Source organism: Felis catus, chromosome C1 (genome assembly GCF_018350175.1).
Source record: "Felis catus isolate Fca126 chromosome C1, F.catus_Fca126_mat1.0, whole genome shotgun sequence".
Classification (NCBI taxonomy): Eukaryota; Metazoa; Chordata; class Mammalia; order Carnivora; family Felidae; genus Felis; species Felis catus.
The window spans coordinates 78,713,026-78,719,025 of record NC_058375.1 but is presented as its reverse complement, the minus strand read 5'-3'; the positions used below and the strand labels follow the sequence as shown (position 1 = coordinate 78,719,025).

Sequence of the window (6,000 nt, the reverse complement as noted above, 5' to 3'; positions counted from 1 at the left end):
TGTAATAATCCAGTTGAGGAGGGAATAAAAATTCAACAAAATAATCATACAACTACAGTTTCAGTGCAGTATGATAGGAAGGGACCAAGGTGAGGAGGTCCAAGGGTGCTCCTCAGAGGTACAGACAAGAGCCGACTGAGGTTAGGGGTTTGAGGGTTGGAAAAGATTTCTAAGCATTGAGCAAAGCATATGCAAAAGCTCTGTCAAGAGAGGAAGATTTGAAGGATTGGAAAAGGCCAGTGTGGCTGGAAAAGAGACAGCAGGATGGAGGAGACGGGTAGTCTAAACAGTGAGAAGAGATGGAGAGAAGAGGTGGGCCAGACATCTGACCATATTGGGCTTGGTTAGCTGAGGGTTTTTGTCCAAGAGAATGGAAAGCTATTAAAGTGGTTTACCTGGGAAGTGACTTGGTCACATAGCCTTTTGTGCCGAGAAGACATGAGAGAGGAACTAAGGGGCATGTGGGAAAGCCATTTAGAAGACTAGGTCAGGCACCCCTCCACCCCCATACAGGTGGACTAGGGTGGTGATGGAAGAGATAGAAGAGAACAGATCCAAAGAAAATTTCAAAGGTGAAATCAACAGGATTTGCTGATAGATATAATATAGGAGGGAAAGGTAGATTTTTCAAGATGTCTATTAGCTTTCTTATACAAAATGGATTCAGTTGCAATAAAATTGTCAATTGAAATTAACTTTAAATAATGGCATGACCTAAAAGTTATGAAAAAATTTGCCTCATAAAATTTCAAGGTTTCAAAGTTTTTAGCTGGATGGAGGGCATGGCTCTACTTCCTATTTTTTAGTGTTTCCTAAGCCTGTTAAAAAAAAAAAAAGTGGAGCGCTTTTCTTTTTATGAAATGCTTACTACAGTGAAACCCTTTCAGGAAACCGTAAATTTGCGTCAGAAAATAACCAGGGACTATCTAATTTCTAGGCAAACAATTTTGGATTTTTTTTTTGTGCTGATACTTACTCCCACTTTGTAACTTCTAAATGTATAATGAAGGCAATTTGTATTACCTTTATTATTTTTCTTGCCTGTTTTTCCCGGGGTTAGACCGGAATTAGTAGACAGTTTCTGTCCCAAACTAAGTACGTACTTCTAAGAACTTCTTCGTTGATACTGGATGGTTGCCTGGCTGGACTGCATGTATTTGTGCCCAGGTTCTGCCCCCTGCGGGACTCTGCATAAACCCAGTTTGTCGAGATGACTGATGGTAGATGGATTTGCAATCATAAGTGCTATTTGCACACTGATTATTGTTTTTCAGAGTGACCTAAGTCACCTCTCGGGGAGCCGGGACGGCCTCTCGAAGCCTGCGCGTCTGCGTCGCGTGCCCGCGGCCTAGGAGGAGCGTGGGCGATGCGGTAGCGCAAAGCCTGCATCTCCAAGCTTGGGGTCTTCTCGGGCCCCCGAGGGGGTGTGTCCTGTGCTGCTCTTACAGGCAAGGGGCGGTTCAGGAGACTGGGGAAGTCTGCAATTTGTAAGGCTGAGGGCTGGCCCTTTGAAAGAGAGGCGGAGGAGGGAGAGGGATTTCCCCGCCCCCGTTCCCCACGGCCCAATCCCTTCGGTTTCTCTTTTTCTCGACCGGCTGCCCGGCCCCTAACCTGCTCGAACCCATTATGCGGTAGAGGCTGCCGGTCTCTTTAAGGCTCTGCCGCGCCTGCGCCTTGGGCTTTCCTGACGCGGCCGGCCAGACCCTGGAGTAGCCTGCGGGCGGGCAGGGTTGGGGTCGGGTAGTAGTTAAGGCAGTGGCGGTGCCCAGAGGGGTGGTTGAGGGTTGGAGGCGGCTCTGAGCTCGTCAGTGAGCTCGGCGCTTGAGAACGGGCGGGGAAGGCGGCCCGCGGAGTCGAAGCCGGGGCCGAGGCGCTGAGACGCGGCGGCGAGGCTGCCGGCTGGATGGGAAGTTAATGTTTACGGCGGAGTCCACCCAACGTTTCCAAGGTGAGGGGCGCCGCGCCAGGCCGGGCGGGCCGGGAGGCCGGATGGGCCGCGAGCCCGGGTTCCGCGGGGCGCACGGCGGGGCCGAGGCGCGGCGAGTGGGGGCCGCCACCAAACTTGCGGCGCGAGCGGGGCGGGCGCGCCCGGCCCCGCCAGGGCCTAAGTTCCCTGAGGCCGCGGCGGCCCGGGACCGTCCTCCCGTGGGCTCTGAGGAGAAAACTCGCTAGCTGGTCTCCCAGTGGAGTTCCAGGGAGGTGGAGGGAACGGGGAGCTTCGGGGGCGCTTTCTCTCAAATCCTGTGTGGGATACTGACGTTTCATGCCCGCCCTCGAGGCCAGAAGTCCGTTCTCTCCGGGTGCCCCGATGGAGTGAGACCACCTGCGCCCTTACTTGCAAAGTTGGCGTCTTCATTTGGCCTCCGGGATTCTGCGCAAGGAAGAGTCGCCAGGCAAGTGATGGGCAAGCCAGGTGTGCTAGGTGACTCCCTGGGGTATCCTTGGACAGCGTTAGTAGCCATCACTGAATCACCTTATGACTAGCGGGGCAAGCCTCAAATTAACCGCAGAATTTCCGGTAGATGGAATTGTGGTGTTCGTGTTTGTTTTAGAATTGCCGTGATTTCTTTGTGTCTGTTTCTTTGGGCGTTTTAGATCAAGTCATTTGTCATCCTTTCCCCGAGGAGTTGAACCAAAACTTTTGGGATGGTTCCTTTGCTTTCCTCCTATCCTTGTTGTTAGAGGTGATTTTGAAAAGCAGTATTTTCTTGCAAAGATATCTTTTCTTTGGGTTGCAGTGTAGAATAATAAACCCCTTTCTTTGCTGAAAGAAAGAAATCCAGTGTTCTTTGAAGACCAAGTAAAACTATCTGTTGGTGGTTTTTGCCTTTGTTCTGGGCTGATAATGTGTTAATAGCTTTTTTTTTTTTTTTTTAAGTAACCTGTCTTGAATTTACCTGAAGCTTCTTGTCTATTCTAAAATGCTAGCCTTAAGGTCTCTGAGAACTGTGTGTCAAGGAAACTTAGAAAGCTTATTAAAGTATACTATGCAGAAAAAGTGCACAATCCTAAGTGGGTAGGTAAAGGATTTTTACTAAGTATACCACCACAGATCAAGAAACAGAACATTACTAAGTTGGGGTTTATACCTAGGAGTGGAATTGTTGGTTTGTGAGGTATGTGGATGATAAACTCAAGTATTAGATACTGTTGAACATTTTCACAAAGTGGTTGTGCTAATTAGAGAATTTTAATCCAGTTACCCCACATCCTTGTTGGTGCTTGTCAGTTTGAAACCTTTGTGCTATTCTGATAGAAGTGCAGTAATATATTAGTTTGGTTTTAGTTTGCATTTTCTTGATGATTGTGGTTTTATCTTTTATTGGCTATTTATAGGTCTTTTGTAAAATGCCTGAGTCTTATTTTTTTAATTTATAATATTTTGGATATGAGTCCTTTCTGGGAGGTTCACACACACCCTGTCTATAAATTATACATAATTTATCTTATTTCCATTCTGTCTTTTCACTCTTTTAATGGTGTTTTTTTGGTGGATGGACATTCTTAATTTTAATGAAGTATATTTACTTTTTTCCTTTATGATAACTGCTTTGTCTCCTATTTAAGAAATCTTGCTTAGCCTAAGAATATGTAGATGTTTTCCTGTGTTACCTTACAAAATTTTTGTTTTAATTTTCACATTTAAAGCGTACAATTTATAGCAAGTTTTCCATGGATTATAGGGGGTCAAAATTCACTTTTTACCAGGTGGGTATCTTTTTGACCCAGCATTGTTTATTGAAAATAACCATACTTGTCCCTCTGCACTGGTGGCACTTTTTCACAAATCAGGTGACTGTTTAAGTGTGGATCTGTTTCTGGATATTGTTTTATTGGTCTATTTGTTATCCTTGCACCAATATTCCTGTATTAATGTAATTGTATAATCCTTGATGTGTGATAGTGTAAGGCCTCCAGCTTTGTTCCTTAATAATGGACAGTTTTGGCTCTTTGCATTTCCATATAAATTTCAGAATCTTCTTGTCAATTTCAACAAATTTTGGAAATTGGAATTGAATCTATCAATTTGGAGAGTACTGACATCTTAATATCGAGTTTTCCAATTTATGAACATAGTATATATCTCTATGTAGGTCTTTTAAAATTTCAGTAATGTTTTGTAGTTTTCTGTGTAAAAGTCTTGCACATCTTTTATTGTTTAATCTTAGGTATTTGAAATTTTTGACATTATTGTAAGTGATATTTTAAAATACTTGTGGCCAGTATGTAGAAGTACAGCTGATATGGGGCACCTGGGTGGATCAGTTGGTTGAGCGTCCGACTTTGGCTCAGGTCATGATTTCACACTTTGTGGGTTCGAGCCCTGTGTCAGGCTCTGCACTGACCAGATTAGAGCCTGGAGCCTGCTTCAGATTCTATGCCTCTCTCCCTCTCCCCCGACTCCCCCTCTCCCCCTCTCCCCCTCTGCCCCTCCCCTGCTTGTGCTGTCTCTCTCTCTCATAAATAAATAAACTTAAAAAAAAAAGTACAGCTGATCTAAGTCTTGAATCTTCATTTGCGACCTAATCTAAACTACACCTTGTATGTTCTAGTTTTCTAAGCTGGTTTGTTTGTTATTTCTCTTTTCATTTCTTTCTTTCTTTTTTTTTTTTTTTTTCCTTTGGTGTAGTGTCTAGGACCAATTAAAGAGTTCTAGAGTGTTGAGTATATTGACAATCACTGTGTTAGAACTTTGGGGATACAAAGCTGATTAAGATGCTTCCCCTGCCTTTAGGGGTTTAGAATCTAGGAGGGTAAGTAGAAATTCAAGAAGAGACCTATAAGTGCTATTATGAAAATTGGTTTGGCAGCATGCAAAAAGGACATATAAATTCAACTGGGTAGGGGTGAGAGTGGGGGAGGTAATATGCTTGGCTGGCACTGTTCTGAGTGCTGAGCAAAGGAATTGGGCTGTGGGTAGATAGGGGCTGCTATTCACAATACATGCTTTTCTGCTTAATTCCTTGGCTTTCAGCCTTAGCTTCATTCTACTTTTTTGAGTCTGGAGTCTCTCCAAGTCACTGTTTTTAGGGAATAAATTCATGAGAGGACATAAATGAAGAGAAACTAAAAGGCCTATATATTGCAGAGTTTAAATTACTAACCTGCTCTTCAGCCCCATACCTTTCCCATCCTGACTATATACTGTCTGGAGACTTCCAAGTCCTGAGCCTTCCTGGGGTTCTGTGAGTGAGGCAAATAAGCTCCCCCCCCCCCCTTTTTCTTTCTTCTTCTTCTTTTTTTAAGTTTATTGATTTTGAGGGAGAGTGAGCTGGCACACACGTGAGAGGGAGAGAGAATCCCAAGCAGGCTCCGTGCTGGCATCATGACCTGAACTGAAATCCAGAGTCAGATGCTTAACCGACTAAGCCACCCAGGTGCCCTGTAGATCAGCTTCTTGACTGTATTCCCTTATGCAGGCCTGTAGGTTTGGCTTCCTGTCCTCTACCCAATTATGTATTCCTCCATCTCTTTCTTGTTATGTGTTGAGGTATCTGAGAATGTTAAAGATAGTCTCTTTAAGCTTTCTTTTCCTTGTGTAGTTTGTTTCCTCTAAGTTACTCTTTTTTCTGTAATTGAGGCCCTCCTCAGAGTTTTGATAATCCTTGGTTTTTTCATGATTGAGAGTGGGGACTAAAAGCTGATTGGAAGCCCTGAGCTTGTAGGTGGGGCTTATTGACTTCCAGTTTTACTCTATAATCTCCTGCATGGAATAGTGGTTCTCAATTTTGGTTGCACTGTAGAATCACGTGGAGAGCTTAAAAAAAATAGAGACACACTGCTAGACTAAATACAACAGAATCTTTGAGGGTAGGACCCAGGTAGCAATATTTTTTAAACAGATATGATTGCCTACAGTAAAACACACACATTTTAAGTAAATAGTTTGATTTTGCCATGTATACACCCATGTAACTAATAGGATACAGAGCATTGTGAAAACCCTGTAAAATTCCTTAGTATATCTTTGTTCTCTCTTCCCCACTCCCTGCCCAGAGG

The 6,000-nt window shown here is 44.0% G+C and overlaps 1 protein-coding gene across 17 annotated transcripts in view; it reads left to right on the top strand.

The window, feature by feature from the left end:
* The first annotated feature begins 1,813 nt into the window (after window positions 1–1,813).
* The window catches only part of EVI5 (ecotropic viral integration site 5), a 241,613-nt gene continuing 237,426 nt past the window's right edge, over window positions 1,814–6,000 (top strand). For 14 of the 17 annotated variants that reach the window (XM_045036203.1, XM_045036209.1, XM_023258908.2 and 11 more), the window contains exon 1: window positions 1,816–1,948. The gene's annotated coding sequence lies outside the window, so the exon portion shown is untranslated. Of the gene's footprint in view, window positions 1,949–6,000 lie in introns of all 17 variants that reach the window. The other 3 variants (XM_045036194.1, XM_045036193.1, XM_045036195.1) reach the window with 2 other exon arrangements.